Raw genomic sequence first — 20,215 nt, forward strand, 5'->3', positions numbered from 1 at the left:
AAATAATCAACTCACATAGTATAGCCCGAGGCACAAGCAAGACATGCAATTTTGCATAGATGTTAGTGCATTCTGTGTAGCTGTTAGAAACCATAGTTTGGAGACAAGTCCTGCACGGCAAATGCAGTATTTCATGCACCAGGCCCTAATTGTGAGACAAGGGAAATCTCCAGCCATGCCCGAGCTCCTTTGAGGACAACCCACACCCCCAACTGCCATAAAGCTCATTGATTGTTCTAACAGTGTTGCAAAGATGTTTTTCTATCAACAAGGTATGTGCCCTACAAGGCCGTGATCATAGACCGGCGCCTGTTGTGCATGATCTCACACTGTCCAAAGCATGACCCAACCCATCCTCAGAAGACCTCAAGTTATAGCCCATATAACTGGCCAAACCTCAAGATCACTGAATTCCATGGCAGCAGGTGCCCTTTGACCACCAACTACAAAGTCCTGAAATGTTCAAAGAGGATGGACAGTGCACGTCTTTCAGCGACAATCGTATGATATTTATTGCAAGGTTCTGGGAGGGATAAATTATAGTTCAAAATAAGGTTGGAGACCTTGGAGCCGGTTGGCGCAGAAGTGAGTGAGTGAAATGTGTGTGTAGAGGTTAGAGTGCACCAGAACCTCCTTTGCGCCAGCCTTAAAGCCTGCCAGTATAATGATAAAGTAGTATTGTGTTAGGAGTGTACTTAATTTGTTCTTTGATCTTCATCAGTGAGAAGAAGATGATCTCCCCAGCACCCTTGTGATGGAAGACAGACGGACTGGGCTGGGCTGGAACCAATGACCTAGCATCCCGTATGGGGCAGCCAGATCGATTATAGGCGCACACCAACCAGCCACGCAGGTTTTTACTTTATGTATTGCGTCACTATGATGATGCGTCTCCTCTTAAGCCGCTGCTTGTACCCTTTTTTGGCAGAACGTTCTTAGTAGCAGAGTTCTTTGCTGTTGCTCTCATATGTGTGAGATTAAAACTGGTTATCCTTACAAAATTGACTTGGGCCTTTCTTCCCTAGCGGGTTGTATTCTCTCTGGTGTAAACGTTCAGGGACTTGCCTTCAATTGGTGACTCCGACATGATTCTAGCGCCCCCCATTTTTGCTGAAGCTTCCAGGTTGCTTCTTCAGAAGGAGCCGAGCCCACCTACAGTGACCGGTCCCAAAAAACACGTGTTTCGAGTGGATTAGCAGTAGACATGTAAGTCCTCTCTGCTCTTTGAAGCAGGGTGCGGCTCTGAGTAGAGCGCAGGCTGGTGTTGGAATCCCATGACAGAGGAATTCAGGGGAGCATGCACATGTGAATAGACTCTTGTAAGCAATGACAAGTAGGGAACAGGTGCATGGGGAAGTGTGAGGTGTGTGAGCACGTGGAGAGCGAGGTCATTTATGTGATGTGGGTGTGGTTTGTGTTATTTCTTATTGGTTTTTGTACCGTGAAGAGATTATTTCAGTAATGTATTATGGTACGGCAAAGGTAAGGCAGAGAGCCCCTCCTCGGAAAGGGGAGGGAAGGTGGTACCACGATAAAATATATATTATTTAAAGGAGTAATATGGAAATAAAAGTAGTGGTCTCATAAGTAGTAGGCCTGGAACAAGTAGGGGTGGTTATTTTAGCTTGTTATTTCAGTTTATTGTATTAATGTTTTATTGAATGAAGGACAGGCCCTCAGAGGGGAGATACTTGTGTGTGTCGCAGTGTGGTGTGGCAGTGGATGTTTTGTGGAATAGTGTGTGTGAGTAGGGTGTGCAGTGAAGGGGAACAGAAAAGTGTGGGGGGTGATTTTCTGTTTTGTTGTTGATTGTCACAAGCAGCGGCAGCGTGCACGGTGCATCAGTGGGGATCTGCAGTGTTACTAAGCACTAATATGGGGGGAGGAACACCACTAGAGTATATGTATAAGGCCCTGCCACTGTATCATCACAGGGTGGAGAAATACCATGAGCAGTGGATCGCAGAGACAGGAGGACGGGGATGTCCTGCCCGTGGCCTGAGCAGGGCTCCCACAATAAGAGCATCTTGGAACACATGTCCACATTTTTAGTAGTCAAGTATAAGGGGAAACGGCTACAAAAAAGAAAAGAAATTCTAGACCTCTGGTGAATGTTTGAGGACACAGAGGACCAAGGGGATGGAGTGGAGGCACAAAAAGAAGAAAGTGCCGGAGGGGAGAAGGGAGGGAGGGGCTTCACTGGAGCACGGGGGATTATATCCCTTGGCAGCGTGTCCTGCAGACAGGTACATAAATTGAACCTATGTCACTGCGGTAGGGACCCCTTCAATAACACCACAGGCTACCGCTCCCCCACCCCCATACGCACACATGCCCAAAGTATCTGCATCCACGGGTGTCAGGTCAAGGGAGTTCGAAGATAGGTTGGTGGAGTTGCTAACAGAACTGCAGAGTTGCTAACAGAACTGAACAGGCTACAGGCATCCTCAAGAGAAGTGAGGAATGAAGGGGTGTCGGAAAAGGATCGGGAGAATGGAGATCAGGGGAGGTGCTGCTGAGGACGGAAACTGAAGGAATAAGAAGCGCATGTGTGGAGAAGGAGGGAAGCAAGGGTGAGTGGACAGTCCTTGGACAGGAGAATACAGTGTTGGGAAACATACAGTATGTGCCCTCGCCCCGAATGGATAACTATTTGATCAAGGCTTTCCCACAGCTCACAGCAGGGGTGAGTAAGTGGATATATGAGTTTGAAAAGCAAACAGCAGGGGTGCCCCTGGCAATAGGGGACATCAATAGTTTGATGGTTGCTAAAATTGGGGTCCAGGCTGGGGTAAAAACTGCGTATCTGGGAATAACCTTGTGGGATGATACACACGATGAAGCAACCTTCAAAAGATTTAGAGCACATGTGTGGGATGTGCTACGATGGCTTTACCAGACACCCCTGATGATTTACAGTGCTCGATGTAGTGTACAATGGGAGATAAGGACACAGCTAAATGTATCCTTAAATTACAAGAGATGTGGAGAGCTGAAACGGGGAGGACTGTGGGATTGTTCAATACCATTTTTCTTTTTCATTGTAAAGAGGGGCTTGCCAAAGGAGATGCAGAAGGCGCTAGATAAGATTGTGGGTATCGAAGCAAAGGGGTGGCTCTTGATACAGAGTATAATAGTGCACTATTGCAAAAGAATCATAGAGCAGGATAGGGAACCAGCCCAAAAGCATGAAACGGAGGAACCGAAATTGGTAGAAAAGAAATTGGCAAAAGTTGTTGTCCAGGCCCTGGTGTCAAGACCAGTACAGGTGGAAAGGAAAGAGAGCACCCAGCAGGTCGCGAGCACCCTATTGCTGCGCTCTGGGCTGAAGGAGGACAAGGACAGTGGGGTGAGGGCAACAGTATCCCAAGCACACAGTTGCAGCAAGGAGGACTGCATGGAGGAAGAGGGGGATTCTGAAGAGCAAGGGGGGATTTGGACTCAGATGGGGTGGGTTTGGACCATCGCAATGTTGCAATTGTTTGAGGTGGGGACATTTTGCAAGAGAATGCAGCAGCAGGTCTGCAACGGGGTATAATTACGGGTCAGAGCAGCAGGGCCAAGGGCCCCAAGACCCCCCAAGGACTACAATATCTGCAAGGGTATCAGAATCAAGGGTATTCACAGTGGCAACACCAAACCCATAATCATCAGCCCGAAGAACTGGACACATAAGTGCAGCACCCACCACAGCAATAGCAGGGTGGTGTTGCCCTGGTCAATAGAGTACTGAGTGGTACTATCGCCCCCTTTGGAGGAGCAACAGTGATGGGGTGGTAACCCCTTCTCATTCCCCGGAACAAACACATATCCCGATTATGACAGAGAGCACTCACGTGTCCGGTCTTGTCAACGACAATCCACCCTGAAGAGGAACCCTTGGTGTGGGTGGAGATAGGAAACAAACAGTTCATATTTATGGTGGACTCGGGTGCAGCAAAATTGTGCAATCTGGAAGGGCATTTGCTTTTATCAGGCAAATATCCCGACATGCAGGGATTCTCTGGGGCTATTTCCATGGATCCCTACACTGAGGAGCAGGACGAAAAAGTCGGAGGGAACGTGGTGCGGGCTCCCCTACTATATTCTGAAAGATCCTCTGTCAATTTGCTAGGCAGGGACCTGCTCAGCAAATGAAACAGGACAATATAATTTACAGATTGTGGTAAACTTTGCTCCACGCCCGGGATGTGTGCAATATGAGGAATGTTGATAATACACACAATGACAAGGGACGGGGTGGGCCTCTGGACTCCCGTGGATCCGGAAATGTACATTTATGGTATTACTGTGCTCGTGGAGTCGGTGCCTCAAATTGCTAAACAGTGTTGGCGAGGGCCCACAGATTTCATCTTTCGTCCAGTTGTATCACCTGAGGTGGTGGCGGGAACAATATTATCGCTGGGTTTACAGGGATTGTTGGTCTCTGACAAGAGGGCTGTGCTAGGAATTGACAGGGATGGGTGTGAGTGGCGCACAGTGCACTGTATAGATCCAACAGTACTATTAAAGGAAGTGACGGATGACGAGCTGTTTGAAAACAATGACACAAACGTGGAGATGATATTAGAGATTTGTATCCCCTGCGACATAATGGTACAGTACTGAAGGGTGCAGTGCCGCTTGATGGTAATACTAACCCCACCTCTATTTCCTGACGAAGACTTAGAACACTTGCATTTGCAGATCTGGACTACAAATCCACATGATGTAGGACTACTGAAAGACGTGACCCCTGTGTGTATAACACTGAAGCCAGGTGCAGTGCTACCCAGGGTAAAACAATATCCATTATCAAGGGAGGCAGAGGAGGGTATTGGAAAGACAATACTGGCCCTACTGGACCAGGCGATCATTGTGCCATCGATGTCTCTGTGTAACATGGCAAAATCAACAGGGCCAAATTGGAGAATGATTCAGGACTTGCGCCCCCTAAATGATGTGATACAGAAAGAATTTCCAGTTGTTCCTAATCCTCCAACAATTTTATGCAGTATCCCCTAAGAAGTGTCTTGATCATGAAGTCAGGGGCACAGGCATGCAGGGGTCGCATGCACAGGAGAACTGGGTGGACACTGACCAGCCGGCTTTGGCGCCAGGCTCATGAACAAAAGTAAACAAGAACATCCATTTAACACCAAGAAGCTCTTATTATGGACATAGCACTTCAGATGCGCTTCATATGCATTAACCTTGAACATTCCATCAATTAAGCAGCCCCCAGTGTATTCTTGGGTGTGGCTGCTAATGGATTGCCTTTTCAGGTGCTGACTCATCGGGTGTGGCAGGACGTGGCAGCAGGCAGGTCAGAGCTACTGGGCGTGGCCAGGAACAAGGCTATATAAACCCACCGATCCCAGAAGCAAATGCTTTGCGTTATCTGCACCTCCGTGCAGCGTGACCGTCACCTGGGATTCAACTTACCTGAAGAGATCCTGCCATCCACAGTCATACTCACTATCCGGCGGATTCTGCTTTCACCTGAATGCTTCCTTCTGGCACTGCGGCTCACCTGCAAACATCTTGGAGCACAGTCATCTTGTTCCTGCCACCGTGGCTCACCTGTAAGCATTTCAGAACACAGACAGCATCGTCTGGGCACCGCGGTACGACGCGCATCATCTGAACCAGGTGCATCTGTAACAGAAAGGGGAAAAGACAAGAGATATTGCAAAAAATCAGGAAAGGGGGAAAAGACAAGCGACATTGCAATATTGCAAGAAAGCAGAAAGAGGAGCTTAGTCGCAGCAGGACTGGACTAATGCTCAGGAATCAGTGATGGAAGTCAATTCCATTAACAAGCGCCCCTGCCAGAAGCAGCAGGATGGAGAGCTCATCACTCACATTTACCAGGAGCAGTGCCACCGATTGTCGCCGCCCACAGATGATTCACAGGGGACGAAACCTGAAGAGGGTGATCCAATTCCAGGGAGGGCTGCAACTGTGCCCCAATGTCTCCGCAGAGACCAGGTGAGCGTAACAGAATGAAAAGACTCAACAACTCTCTGCCTGGGCGTTATGGAAACCTCTGAGACAGATCTGTTAGCCCAACTACTCGGGGAGATACGGACCGAAGTACGGCAGGAGACTAGTGCATTAAGGCCGGGTCTTATTGTAACTCGGGAAAGAACTGATGATTTAGCCAGACAGGTGCTACAGGCACAAGCAGGGCAGGTCCCCTTGCCTGGAATAAGCCAAGCTACACCGCCATAACAATCCACACCGGTTCAAGTAGTCCTTCCAGGGGCAGTGCCATTAGCTCTGCGTGAACACTTCAATGGCGACCCAAACAAATTCACCATATTCATGAACCAATGTCGCCTACATTTCTTATGCAGACCAGGAGCCTTTCCGAATGATCAAGCCAAAGTGGCATTTGTACTCTCATACCTAGGGGGTAATGCGGCGGACTGGTCAATACCATTGGTAACCCAAGATGATCCTTTGCTTCGGAACTTTGGAGGCTTCCAACATGAGATGGAGAAATTGTTTGGCCGACATGCTCAGGGACAAGCCCTGGACAACCAGCTACTGTCACTCAGACAGGGAAATCAAGATCTATTAACTTACATTGAAAGCTGCAATCGTCTCGTAGCTCAAACCAACTGGCCAGAAGAGCAAAGGACTACACTCTATTGAGGGCTACGTGGGGAACTTAAGGATGTGTTGGCTCAAGTTGTGAACCCACCTGAGGGATGTGCAGACTACATTGACCTCACAGTACAACTCGACCATAAGTTACAGAATATGAAAATGGATCGAGCCATGACAGAAGGTAGGACACTTTTTATGCGACCCTGTGAGACCCAAACCAAGCCACATGAACACTTGGAACCAATGCAAATGGGTGGGTTACGGAGCCCTTTGACCAAGGCAGAAAGAGAAAAAGAAGACAACAACAACTCTGTTTATAATGTGGGAAAGCGGGCCATTTCCTCCGAGACTGCCCGGTGAAACCTCCCAAGAAAGTAGTAGGGGCAACAGATAAAAACAATAAAGAAGAAGAAGAAGCACCGAACTCGGGTAAACGCCAATGTCCGGCAAGGGTAGGGGTCCACTTGTCGAGCAAGAAAAAGGAATGCGCCCAGACCTCCCATCTAGTCCTTCCGGTACTTTTGGTGAATCACAAGCAGCCATCAAAGATGCATGCCTTGGAGGCATACATTGACAGTGGGGCAGTAGGAAACTACATTGACCAAGATCTGGCAACACGAATAGGCCTTCCTCTTCAACAAAAGCAGAAATTGGAAAATGTCACTGCAGTGGATGAATCACAGTTATCATCCGGCCCGGTGACACAATGTACCGAGAAAGTCAAGCTTCTGTTGCTGGATGGGCATCAAGAAGACATCACCTTTGATCTCATCGTTGCTCCTTAGTTCCAGATGATATTGAGAATGCTCTGGCTTGAGACCCATAATCCTAAAATCGACTGGCGAAAACGGGTTCTGACCTTTTCTCAAGACTGCGCTGACACTTGTTACAACAAAGACATTATCAACCAAAAATCCAAGAAAAGTATTGTGCTGGGCCTCACTGGCACTTTACAACCTTAATATCAAAAGGAACAAGCTAACGTTTTACCCCCACATAGACCCTACGATTGCCAAATAGACCTTGTGCCCGGAGCCCAAATACCCTGCAGCCGGATTTACGCCCTAACTGAGCAAGAAAACCAACATCTTAAAACTTACTTGGATCAATATCTGGCAAATGGTTTTATCCGCCCATCTAAGTCTCCCACCTCCTCGCCCCTCTTCTTCGTACCTAAGAAGGAGGGGGACTTGAGGACCTGTATTGACTATAGAGCGATCAACCAGATTACGGCAAAAATAACGATACCCTTTGCCACTTATACCCGAGCTTCTGGACCAAGTGAAACACGCCCAGATTTACACCAAGTTGGATTTGCGAGGGGCCTACCACCTTGTGAGGGTAAAAAAGGGAGACAAATGGAAGACAGCATTTCGCACGAAGTATGGCCTCTTCAAATACCGAGTCATGCCTTTTGGGTTATGTAACGCTCCCGCAGCGTTTCAGTTCTTTATGGACGATGTACTCCGTGAGTTGTTGGACATTTGTGCACTAGTCTACATAGATGACATTCTCATCTACTCTAATTCCAAGGAAGAACATGTTGGTCATGTCCGAGCAGTTTTGGAAAAACTGCGACCAACACCAATTATATGCCAAGCTGGAAAAATGTTTCTTCCATGCAACCGAAGTCGAATTCCTCGGTTTCATGCTCACACCGCAGGGGGTGCATATGGGCACACAGCAAGTTGACGCGATCCTCTAGTGGCCCTCACCATCCTCCACAAAAGGAGTACAAAGTGTGCTCAGCTTTGCTAATTTCTACCATCGATTCATTCCTGGATTCTCACAAATTGTTCATCCAATCACTTCTTTGCTAAGGAAGAACAAAAAATTCCATTGGTCCACAGAAGCGGAACAAGCCTTCCAGAAACTAAAGTTAGCATTTACCACAGCACCAGTTCTTCGACATGCCCGTCCAGACCTACCATATGTAGTGAGACAGACGCTTCAAACATAGCCATGGAGCGGTGCTATCCCAAAGAGACCTGAAAACAGGACAGCTACATCCCGACGCTTTCGGGTCCCGCAAATACTCTGCCCCCGAACTAAACTACGCAATCACGGACAAGGAACTACTGGCAATTAAGGCTGCATTTAAGGCATGGAGACATTACCTTCTTGGGGCACGACACACGGTCACTGTTCCATCTATCTATCTGTGTTCTTCTATTGCGCCACTAACCCTAAGGCCTCAGGGCGCACACGGGAGAGGGAAAGAGACTAACAACAGAGAACATGAAATTAGAAGAGGACAAAATGGTAGGGGGCAAAGCTCACCCTATGAAAAGAACGAGGAGTCATAGGATGTTAAATAGAAAGACACAGTATTGGAAATATCGGTTGCAGCGGAGAGGAGGCATTACCCATGGCCTATATAAACAGTAGAGTTTTCAGTTGTTTCTTCAAAACAGTTACTGAGCTGATATTGGCCAGATGTTTTGGCATGGAGTTCCATAGGGTAGGGGCCCAGGAGTTAAAACTGGTTCCTCCAAACCCCTTCAAAATAGATACGGTTGAATCAGAGAGATGTTACCGTTTGATCGTAATAAACGACCAACAGGTTTCTTTTTTAACCTGGTCTTAAGATATGACGGGTGTTACCATGTAAGCATTTATGCACAATGGATAGCCCCTTATGATGCAGCTGTTGTTGCACAGGCAGCCAGTGCAGACTGCGCCTAGCTTCGGAAACATGCATATTACGCCCAAGTCCCAGCACAGCTCGCACTGTGCTGTTCTGGATCACCTGCAATGTTCTAAGATTGGCCTGGGATGTGCCAATCAAAAGACTATTGCAGTAATCCAGCTTGCAGTTCGCAATAGCAGCCGCTATCAATGCAAGATTTTCTCTCGACAGATGAATCTGCCATAGGAGTTGGATGTAAAAATAGCATGAAGACTTAAGGTAATTAGTCTGCGAGACAAAGACAGCTGAGGGTCAAAGAAGACCCCAAAAGTTTACATTTTTTGATACATAAATAACATGCTGACCAATCAGGAAGTTGTCATATTTCGCATCCAGTTTCTTTAGTCGCTGCTGAGTGCCCAAAATGAGCAACTGAGTTTTGGCATTTTTGAGGGCCAAATAATTCAAGGCCATCCAGTTCTGAATTTCCACAAAGATGGGATTAATACGCTCTAGATCATTTTGATACTCGCCAGTAAGTTTGATGACAATCTGCGTGTCGTCGGCATAATTAGCAATATATATATGCCCATGGACGACAAAAGAGCACAGAGAAGACGTGAGTAAATATTAAACAGCAGGGGTGATAAACACGACCCCTGAGGAACACCACATAACAAGGTAGAGACAATGGAAAAGGCATTGTCCTTGGTTACTCTCATATTTTGTGGGCCTAGAAAAGATTTAAACCTGGTTATTGCTTCTTTGGTACATTTGCCAACTGACATTAACCTGTCCGCCAAGAGTTAATGATCAACAAGATCAAATGCGGCGGACAGATCCAAAAGCAGTAGCAAAGCCGTATGACCCTCATCGACTATGCCGCCAATATAAGATTTTAAATCCAGCAATACCGTCTCGGTCCCATGATTGGGCCGGAATCCAGACTGTTGCGTAGCTAATATGTCTTGTTCTTCAACAAACATCTGATATTGACACAGATCATCGTAACTTACAGTATGTAAAGACCGCCAAAGAGCAATCCTCACGCCAACTTTGTTGGGCACTCTTTTTCGCCGAATACGACTTTATCATTACATACAGACCTGGAGTGCTGAATGGAAAAGCAGACGCATTATCAGGCATGAGTGAGGAAAAAGACGCCTTTACAACATCCAATCCCGTGGCCATCATTCCGGAAAAACGAATCCAGACAATGATTGCTGACACCACGTGTTTAGATGACTTAAAAATCAGCTTACAGTCCCAGATAGTTCAGGTAAAACAACAGGAATGGCTTTTAAAAGGGAGACTGATACACCATTGAGAACAACCTACCATATTTCCAAGGACGGTTATATATCCCGGACAAGAAACTGCAAACCCAAATAATCGCAAACTACCATGATTCGTTAGCAGAAGGACATCCCGGTATAGCCAAGACACAGGCTAAGGTAAAACAAAACTATTGGTGGTCCACTTGGAGGAAAGACATTGCCCGATTTGTTACAAACTGTGGCGTCTGTGCTCAGCACAAATCTCAGAAGCAAAATCCTGCTGGGTTACTATGTCCGTTAATGGTTCCACCAGCACCTTTGCATACACCATCAATGGACTTTATCACAGATCTTCCCCCTGCAATGGTTACACCACCATCTTAGTCATTGTGGACCTATTCTCCAAAATGGCCCATTTTATCCCTCTGAAAGGACTTCCAACGGCATCAACTCTTGCCACCATATTTTTGGAACAAATTGACCAATTACATGGATTTCCATCTATCTTGATATCGGATCGTGGAACTCAATTTGTTTCTGCCTTTTGGAGAAGGTGTTGTGCAATTGCCAAAATGGACCTCCGGTTGTCCACTAGCCACCACCCTCAAACCGATGGACAAATCGAACGGACCAATCAGACGCTAGAACAGTATTTAAGATGTATGCTTCAACACTCCGAAGACTCTTGGAAGAACATACTTTGGGTAGCCGAATATGCAATTCGGTTCATACAAGCACTGGACAAACTCCATTCTATACTCTACACGGGAGACACCCACAGACTTCAATGTTTGATCCACCCGATACTTTGGAAATGCCGGCAATAAAAACTCTGCATAAATCCATCACTCAAGTTCTTGAAGAAGCAACAGAGCACTTGAACAAAACCAAAGAAAGACAAAAACTGTTTGCTGACCAGCACAGAAAAGAAGCTCCAATTACCAGATTGGAGATAAAGTTGGTTAGCGTCTAGGCACATACCTTTCAAAGGACCATGAGCCTTCCGCCCCAGATATCTGGGCCCCTATACTGTCAAGGCGATAATCAACCCTGCCGCCATGAAATTGGAATTACCATCGCACATGAAAATCCATTCGGTATTTCATGTCTCGCTCTTTAAACCCATGAAACCAAATACACAAATTGATTCTCCGCCAGAGCCTGAATTACTAAATGGGGTACCCGAATATGAAGTTAAGTCTATCTTGGATTGTAAGGTGGTTTGAGCCAAACTGTATTACCTAATAGGCTGGAAAGGATTCAGACCCCAAGATCGAACCTGGGATCCCAGCGAATATGTTCATGCCCCTCGATTGGTCAAGCAATTCCATCGCAATAATCCCACCAAACCAGGACTGGGAGGAGAACCACCCTTGAGAGGGGCCTTTAGGGGGAGTGCTGTCATGGTCATGAAGTCAGGGGCACAGGCATGCAGGGGTCGCATGCACAGGAGAACTGGTTGGACACTGTCCTGGCGCCTTTGGCACCAGGCTCATGAACAAAAGTAAACAAGAACATCCATTTAACACCAAGAAGCTTTTATTATGGACATAGCACTTCAGATGCACTTCAGATGCATTAACCATGAACATTACACCCATTAAGCAGGATGCATTAACCTTGAACATTCCATCTATTAAGCAGCCCCCAGTGTATTCTTGGGTGTGGCTGCTTTGCAGGTGCTGACTCATCGGGTGTGGCAGGGCGTGGCAGCAGGCAGGCCAAGGCTACTGGGCACGGCTAGGAACAAGACTATATAAACTCACCGATACCACAAGCAAATACTTTGCGTTATTCTTCACCTCCGTGCAGCGTGACGCTCACCGTCACCTGGGATTCTACTTACCTGAAGAGATCCTGCCTTCCACAATCATACTCACCGTCCGGTGGATTCTGCTCACACCTGAACGCTTCCTTCTGGCACTGCGGCTGACCTGTAAACTTCTTGAAGCACAGTCATCTTCTTCCTGGCACCGTGGCTCACCTGTAAGCATTTTGGAACGCAGACAGCATCATCTGGGCACCGCGGCACGATGCGCATCATCCGAACTCGGGGCATCTGCAACAGAACGGGGAAAAGACAAGAGACATTGCAAGAAAGCAGAAAGAGGAGCTTAGTCACAGCAGGACTGGACTAATAGTCAGGAATCAGTGAAGGAACTCGATTCCATTAACAAGCGCCCCTGCCAGAAACATCAGGACAGAGAGCTATCATTCACATTTACCAGGCGCGGTGCCACCGATTTTCGCCACACACAGCTGATTCGCAGGGGACGAAACCTGAAGAGGGTGATCTAATTCCTGGGAGGGCTGCAACTGTGCCCCAACGCCTCCGCAGAGACCAGGTGAGAGTAATAATAAGCCACATACTTCACTGTAGTGGACTTGAAAAATGCATTCTTCTCGATTCCACTCCATGATATGACATGCTACATTTTATTTATATCGCGCCTATATACAGATGTTTCAAGGCGCGACGAGTTGAGGTACCTCACAGTGTTTACGCAGGGCCAGATGCAGTTCAAACATACTAGGTTTTCTCAGGGGTACTGTGAGAGCCCAAGCATGTTTAACAGAATATGTCATGCTGATTTAAGGAACATTCAGGTGCCAAGTACGATTATCCAGTATGTGGACGATCTGTTAGTGTGTAGTTGGCTTGGGAGGATAGCTCAGGGGCAACGCACTCGCCTTGGAACCACGACGATGCAGAGCAAAATAAGTTTGATCCCCACGTCCGCGCTTAGAAACCTGTGGGTATTAAGCGTGTTATAAATAACCAATTACAATTACAATTAGTGACAGTCAGCAGCACTGCTGAAGGGATTTCATTACACTGCTACAATTGTTGGCCTATGAGGGGTACAAGGTTGATAAGGCTAAGTTGCAATACTGCCAGCAGGAGGTGCTCTATCTGGGACAGTTCATAACAGCAAATGGTAAAAGGACACTAGCAGGTAGGGCAGCGTCGGTACGCGCCACCCCCAGACCTGCCTCAGTTAAAGAAATGCAGGCATTTTTAGGGCTTGGCAACTTGGATTACGTAGCATACACAAGACCACTTCTGCAGGCCCTTAGGGAAGCACAAAAAACAAAGCATGATAAGTTACAGTGGACTGCAGATATGATCAAACAGTTCAATGATCTAAAATAAGTTATTACTTCAACACCTGTGCTGGCCACCGCAGACTACACACAGGAATTCTATTTGTTCTCACATTCAGATGGCCAGCTCATGACCGCAGTGTTGACACAGAAGAGCACTATGGGCGATAAGCTGTTTGCATATTACAGCGGCACACTGGATTCAGTTATGCAAGGGCAGTTGGCATGCAAACAAGTTTGGCAGCTGCTGAATTTGCAAAAGAAAAAAGTTCTACTATTTTAATGGGGTGCTCAGTTACATTGTATGTGGAACACTCTCTATTTGCCATCCTAGAAAGGTCAAAGTCCACGCTGACTACACTAAGATCTTCGGCGTACGAGATTGTTATTTAAATTCCCCACATTCATGTGGTTAGATGCATAACTGTGAATCCTGCCACCTTCCTAACAGTTATGCCCACTGCCGAGGATCTGACGGTGAATGACTGCACCACATATGAGCTTTGAACTTTTTAAATCTGTCTGTTTTCTGTGTATTTCTTTTAGTTATGGAGTTTTAGACAACTCCATAGGCATCATCTTTTCATGCGTGTTACACAGCACCCTCAGTGCAGTGACACAGGGTTGTCTTTTTAGACTCCCCAAAGGTTTAAATACCTCCTCTCGGATAAACTACTGTTTCCCAGAGAATGTAAAATTAAATTGACTTTAGTGTTTTTAAATTCCTGGACCCAGCACACACTATCTTCCTATAGATTGCGGGAGGGGTTACCTAGTATCCCCTGTGTCTAGAAACTCATGTAGCAATCAAATGCTACCCTTTCTTATTGAAATGGCTGGTGGCAGAGGTTATACAACAAACTGCCATGATTTTTCCCGACTGCGAACACCGGTAGCTATAAATTGCGGGAGCCATGTTTTTCAAGATGGCGCCTTATGCCCCTTTAATTAAACAGGTCCTGGTCTTCTTTTTTTGCCATTTATTTTTGGAAAGGTCCTTCTAATATTTGTCTCTACGTGCCAAACCAGGTTTGGTCCCTTTGTTTCTATGAATTTGGCGGGCTTCAGGACTGAAGACCGCCTCTGGCGTCTGAGTGGCTGGGGTGGCCAGGAAGTGAAGGAGGTGCCGGAAACTCCCTGTGCTTAGTCTCCTAGGAGACCCAAATGCACTCTGGCGTGATTGGCTGGCTGTCTGTCCGGCAAGGACAGCCACCCTGCTGGGTAAGTGGCAGCTAGGCTGGAATTATAGGGAGAAAACTGTTTAAAAGGCGAGTCTCTTGGACTGGAAAGCAGAGTCGACCACTGGAACGAAAGAACAGCAGACGAGCTGGAAGAGTACGGCTGCTGCAACTCCTGGACCGTTGGTTTGCCCGGTAAAGCCCTTCTGCAGGTCCGGATTGCCAAGTTCATCTCAACAGAGAAGCCCCTTCAAGGACGACTTCTTCCTTTGAGTTGGTGGGGCCAATCAACTCGTAAGCCACCTGGATACCATTCTCGGAGCTGGTTAGGATTAACCAGGGGGAAGGACACCAGCTTGTGTGCTTGACGACTACTACTCAAACCGAAGATCTTCCATTTTGACAGCTTGTTTGACCCATCTCCGTGCAGTGCAGGAGTCCCCCAACGTTCTACCTCTTGTCCCCACGACTGAGGCTCATGAACAGCGAGAACTGCAGGAACTGCCAGGAACCAACGTCTTCAGCTGCATCTTTTCTTCTTAAGATACTATGCCAACCCGATTTAGAGAACTTACCTCTCGCAGTGAAAGTTTGTGAAACTTTCCCAATTTGCAGGCCTAATCAGCCTATAAACCGACATATGATTCTTTTTCGTACAAACTACTTCTGAGAACTTTGGCAAAGACTTTACCGTTTACTGCAAGAACTGCTCTTTCCTATCTAAGACACTAGTCCATTGATTTTGGCCTAGGCCTATTGAACTGAATCAAGTCCACTAGTGAACTGAAACTGTTTGTACTGCCTAAGAAAGTATTTGTGATCAATTCTATTAAGTTGTGTCTTTTTACTCCTATTTCAGGGGAGCCTAATTTACTCAGAAACTTATTGGTTTGGTATTGAAGTATATTTGTGTATGATATTAAGTTGCCTCCTAGTGAATGTTTTCTAAATGACTGTGTAATAAATGACTGTGTAATAAATTAATAAGTGTTTTACCACAAAACATTGAGTGTAAGTCTCTACTTGAACCACTGTGATTGTAAGACCTCTGTGTAACCTCTTTTACTGCTCACATTCCCTCTTGAGATAAGCCTGGCTGCTCAGCTCGCTACCACAAACTGTGTAGTACAGACTTATACCAAAGGTTGGTTTTGCTTACACCTGTAGTCCTAACTGTATGTGGTGGTCCCAGAAGGTACTGCATGCAATTCTGCCTAACACATCCTGCCAGGGAAAGGACAGTGCCAACAGCTAAAGAGGCCAAAAAGATCGAATTACATATCCAAAGGCTCTTCTGCATTGCTCAGTGAAATATCAGAAGAGTACAGGCTCTTTAGCTCAGCAGAATCCTATTTCACATCTCTACTGTTACCGGGAGTGCAGGCCGCAGCAAACGCCAAATGGTTGCAGATTGTGCGCTGGGAGCTGGTCCAGCTACGAACGATACAGAGAACGGGTTAAAACGTGATCAAGGTCGAGTTGCGTGCATTGACACTTGTGATGATGTAAAAGTGCTATGTGCTGAAAATGTTAACAGCAATGGAAGCTGGGGTTTGGAAACGTTTGGTGTTTCCTGCTACTCATTCATGCCTTCAGAGCATGCAAAGAACATGTCATTATCTCACATCATTGCAGTTGTCCATGGCCTGGGTGTTCATATGAAGGTGGAGGGAGGAGTACATGAGAGTGGCTGGTTCACTATGGCATTTGACTGGGCCCCATCGTGGCTCGGAGCAATCATGAGGATGTTGATGCCCATCATTGTGTTCATCCTTGTTATTTTCTGCACCTGTCAACTTGGCCTTCGATTTGTGCCTATGTGGCATCTAATAGCGCAAGAATGATGGTATCAATTGGGTTTTCAAAAGCACCTGGCAAGACAAAAGCATTGAAGTACAGACTGATCTCCCACAGTCTGGCCCTAAGCATGACGTTCTCCCCATCCCTATACCACACTATCATTACTCCACCCCCTGATAAAGAGAATCAGACAGAGGTTTGGGTGGACCTGGCGGGGGATGCATCTATATGACTTTCTCACCTGAGGAATATGCGCATAGGGAGAGAGTTTGCAGTCAGTATGCAGGGCGGGGGTACCATTAAAGGGTACATAGCCATAAATGGTAGCAGAGAGGAGACAGCGGGAGCTCAGGGCTATTAAGGAGTTTTAAGGAGTTTGTTACTGTAGAAATAACAAAAGGGGGGAATGTTGGGAAGGGGTGACCCCGTCCCACCCCCTAAGCTCTTTAGAGTAAAGCAAGAGGCATTCAAAGCATTATGATGGGCCAGGGGTAGGGTGGACGGTGGTAGGACCCACCCCAAAATAACCAACCCACATTGTATTGCCCAAGGTGCAAGCAAGACTGCCATTTTGTATAGTGTTTGTGCATTCTGTGTAGATGTTAGTAACCATAGTTTGGAGACAAGGCCTGCACAGCGAATGTGGCATTTCATGCACTAGGCCCTAATTGTGAGACAAGGGAATCCTCCAGCCATGCCCGAGCTCCTATGAGGACAACCCACACCCCCAACCGCCATAAAGCTCATTCATTGTGCTAACAGTGTTGCAAAGGTGTTTTTATATCCGAAAGGAATGTGCCCTACAAGGCTGCGATCATAGTCCAACGCCTGGTGTGCATGTTATCTCACACTGGCCAAAGCATGACCCAGCCCATCCCCAGGCGACCACGAGTTATAGCCCTTATGAATGACTAAACCTCAAGATCCCTGAATTACATGGCACCAGGTGCCGTTTGGAAAGGAGGGAAGGGTAGGCAGCACTGATGTGTTTAAAAGTTAATTTGAGATAATAAATAGAAGAGCGGGGAAAAATTCCCAAGTTCATAGTACGCTCTCATTCTGCCGTTGGGTAAGTTTGGGCAAGTATTGAGCTGGTTCACTGCCTTCCTGGCGGACCAGTCCCAGTCAGTTTTTTTGCCTCCTTTCTGCTCTGAATCTATCTCACTGTTCTGCGGAGTTCCGCAGGGATCAGCGGTGTCACCGATCCTATTTAACATTTATATTCACCCGCTCCTCCTTCTAATTATGTCACATGGATTTCGCTTTTACTCCTATGCGGACGACACACAGATCCTGGTTCGCCTGGATCTCTCTCGTCCTGAAACTGCATCCCGGCTCAGGAGCTGCCTCGAGGATCTTGGTGCCTGGATGGCAAAAAATTCACTAAACCTAATGGCAGTAAAATTGAGGTCCTTGTGGTAGGCACGACCAGTCCTCTCTCTTACTGGACTCACAAGGTCTGGCCTGTTTCTCTTGGCCCTTTCCCTTCTCTGTCTCCTCTGGTGAGAAATTTGGGGATAAAGTTTTCATCCTCTCTTTCTATGGCTGAGCAGGTTGGTGCAGTTTGCAAATCTGGCAATTTTAAATTGTGCACTCTGCGGAAGTTTCTTCCCTTCATCCCCTGTCATTTCCATGCCCCTGTGGAAGCAGCCCTGGTTCTTAGCACAGCCGATTACTGTAATTCGCTGTACTATGGCCAACCACGCTATCTGGTAAATCGCATTCAAATGCTCCACAATGCGGCGGCCAGAGCAGTTCTGCACCCTCCGGCATGAACACACATGTCTCCGCTCCTGAAACAGCTGCACTGGCTGCCGATTGAAAAACAGATCTTGTTTAAATCAATGTGCCTGGTGTACCGGGCCTTTTATTAGGTAGGAGCGGAATACCTTCAGGAAAAATGTGTTCACTAGGCTCCTGCCCATTCTCTTCGGTCCTAGGCTGTCCCCCATGTTAGACGGACTCGGACTGGCGGCCATACTTTTTCCGTGGCAGCCGCAAAGATGTGGAATCAGCTGCCATTTGCACTTTGTGCGATCTCCAATCATTTGGCTTTCTGGCGGTCTTTGAAGACACTTCTCTTTTAAATTTGTGTCTGCTCCACCACTCCCCTTCTACTGCTTAGCGCCAAGATGCCTTTGGGCGAATGTGCGCTTTATATAACATAACATATAACATAAATTGCAGCTAAAGTCGATTGTTCACGTATGTCTCTAATGTTTCTGATATTACAGTCCATATTTTCTTCAGTTAAAGTTGCCCAATTATTTTAATTGCATAAAAGGCAGTGTGCACGAAAGAAAGATGTGTCCCAATATTTTTTGCCAATGCATTTCGGAACTTAGTCCGTCTTCAGGGCTGGACACTGGCTATGGAAAAGCCTTTAAGTATCTGGGAATGTGTAGTCATCCCGGTGAATGTCTGGGTAGATTCAGCACTAGCTGTTGCTATGTAGATCGAGGCCATCTCTACCTGTTGCTATGTAGATCAAGGCCAAAGGTTGAACACAATATACTTTCAACCAATATTTAAACAAAACCTTCAGACATGCATAATACACTTTCGGAGCTTTTATCCACCTTATTTCAAAGAATTATTGCCATATTGGCAGTTTTTAAGACTCAAAAGAATTGTCTTAAACACCACAACACTTCTGAATGAATACAATCTAATGTCAGAGAGATTTACGAAATGTGGCTATACGATAGAGGTCCTGCAAAAATCAATTACTAGGACAGAGATACACAATAGAGATAAATTAATGAAAACACTAAGATAATACAAGCTTCGAAGTATTTTGCACAGAGCATTACGTAGCAAGAATTATTAAAAAGAACTGGATTGTGATAAAACTTCATCCTCAGCTCAATAGACTATTCCCTGAACTCCTATGTTGGCCTTTAAAAGAGGCAATACTTTTAGGGACACCCTAATCAAGGCCGAAAGAATCAAAAACCAACCGAGAGTGTATTGTGTAACCCAGATTAGGAACATATCATTGCCTCAATTGCCAGCATTGGTCGAACATCATTAAGGGTGATCACATTAGGCACCCTAATTCAGGTAAAAAGATAACACTAAGCCATTTTGCAACATGCGATACCGTTAGTGTCATTTATGCGTTGAAATGCCCTGGTGGCAAATTCTATGTTGGGCAGACAATAAGAAAAGCAAAAGAAAGATGGACTGCAGAACATCAGGACATCCAATAACAAATCACTAGTCTACAGACACTTTGACACGATGAGACACACAGTATTTATTTATTTTATTTCTACATGGCTCAAGACAGAGGCCATGAGGCATAGGAGCGCTAGGATAAGACAAAACAGGACATGTAAAACAGTAACCTTAACAGGAGATTATAGTGTTCAGGAAATTCATAATTCAAATCGGAAAGTTTTCAGGTTGTTTTTAAAATTTGGGAGGCTCAGGTCAGGAGGAAGGGCATTCCATAGGCGTGGAGTCGAGGATAGGAAACAGCCCTCCTGGACTTGTGACAGTTTTGACTTGGGTATCTGGAGCAAGCCAGTGTTGTTGGATCTCAGTCCATGTCTGACTGGTAGCCATTTCAGCTGTGCAACCAGGTACGACTGGCTCTTAACATACAAGCAGGAGTGTGCGATGCACAA

Source organism: Ambystoma mexicanum, chromosome 6q, assembly GCF_040938575.1.
Source record: "Ambystoma mexicanum isolate Mex_15411 chromosome 6q, UKY_AmexF1_1, whole genome shotgun sequence".
Taxonomy (NCBI): Eukaryota; Metazoa; Chordata; class Amphibia; order Caudata; family Ambystomatidae; genus Ambystoma; species Ambystoma mexicanum.